Source organism: Micropterus dolomieu, linkage group LG01 (assembly GCF_021292245.1).
Source record: "Micropterus dolomieu isolate WLL.071019.BEF.003 ecotype Adirondacks linkage group LG01, ASM2129224v1, whole genome shotgun sequence".
Lineage (NCBI taxonomy): Eukaryota > Metazoa > Chordata > Actinopteri > Centrarchiformes > Centrarchidae > Micropterus > Micropterus dolomieu.
In genome coordinates this window covers 46,669,626-46,671,325 of record NC_060150.1, presented here as the reverse complement: position 1 = coordinate 46,671,325, position 1,700 = coordinate 46,669,626, and the positions used below count along the sequence as shown (strand labels likewise).

The 1,700-nt window shown below is 32.2% G+C and overlaps 1 protein-coding gene across 1 annotated transcript in view; it reads right to left on the bottom strand.

Annotated features, from left to right (window-relative positions):
* Positions 1-1,700, bottom strand: part of LOC123984064 (macrophage mannose receptor 1-like) — an 18,920-nt gene that overhangs the window by 1,651 nt on the left and 15,569 nt on the right. The window lies entirely within an intron of this gene.

Sequence of the window (1,700 nt, the reverse complement as noted above, 5' to 3'; positions counted from 1 at the left end):
AAAGATAGATTGATCATATCTAGTATAGAGGTGCTGACTAAGGGTAAAACATCTTTAAGCAGCCTAGTCGGGATGGGGTCTAAGAGGCAGGTTGATGGTTTAGATGAAGAAATTATTGAAGTTAGTTGGTAAAGATTGAGGGAAGCAAAACAGTCTAAACATATATCTGGTTCTACAGCTGTTTCTAAAGTTCCTGAGTTAAGAGATAAGTCGGTGCCAGTTGAGGGCAGGTCTTGGTGAATTTTGTCTCTAATACCTAGAATTTTATCATTAAAGAAGCTCATGAAGTCGTAACTACTGAGAGCTATGGGAATACTTGGCTCAATAGAGCTGTGACTCTCTGTCAGCCTGGCTACAGTGCTGAAAAGAAACCTGGGGTTGTTCCTATTTTCCTCTATTAATGACGAGTAGTACGCTGCTCTAGCATTACGGAGGGCCTTCCTATAAGTTTTAAGACTATCTTGCCAAGTTCAGAGGATCTTCTGTGTACAAATGTGACCACTTACCAAAAATTAGAAACATTCATTTACTTTAGCGACTAACAGCGGACATTTTCTACAGTTTCATAAAGAAACACAAGTCTTTGTGACTGCAGACTAAATTTAGTACAAGAAACGTGAAAATATGAACAAAAGGACATTTACAACGTTATGCATAGAAGTTATGTCTGAACAGAAATGAGGTTCAATTGTTAATTAAACATATCAGATCTGGGTCAATGACGTATAAGGATTTTCAACAGGCCAATGTTAAAATACATAAAACTAAAACATTTATTGGCATTGTTCAAACATTAAGAATGCTGTGTACACATAAATGAATGTAGTTTTTTCAAATGAAATGATTTTAGTGTTTTTTCTGCTACATAAACTGTTTGTGGCCTTACAAAATGTCATGTGGTGCGACCATAATTTATTTTAAAATTCATTAATTTCCTTAACATGCTTAACAGTTTTTACAAGTTCTCAGTAAAATAAAGGTTTTAGATACAATGTATTTGCTTTTCTTTTGGGTTTTTGTAAATAATGATCTTATATTTTTGCTCTATAATGTCACAATCCCCTTCTTATATGAAGTTAATTGATTAATTTTCTCTGTAAATTGAATAAAACTTATAAAAATGTTTTAAAAATACCATTCACTTAAACTTACTGTATCAGTAATTAATATTTCAGTCACAGGAATGAGATATTTTATTTTTTATTTAATACAGTTATTATTGGTCGCACCACATAATGAGTGGTCGCTCCAAATGACATGAACACTGCATATCATTAAAAATATATATTTAATGAGATCAATAAACAAAAACTTCTAAACACTTAATATATTTTACCAGATATCATTATTAAAATTTGAAAATTCTTTTAATCAACATTTTATAAAACATTTTTGATGAAAATCTCATTAGAAACATTTACTTTAGTGCAGTACACATTCACAGCTTTGTTTTGAACAAACATAACTTGACAATATATTTAATCTAATTTCATTAACTGCAGGTATGTTTTTCCTCATTTATTGGGTGTGTCAGAGGTGTTACCCAATCAGCAGCCACATTTAAAAGACAGTGAAGTCCAGTGGCTGGCGTACGCAACAGGATGTTCAAGGCACCACCATTTCTGTTGAAATAAATGCTTTGCTACATTTTGTTAGGGCTAAAGTTGGCTTCAAACTGAAAATAACTCTACATTTACTTG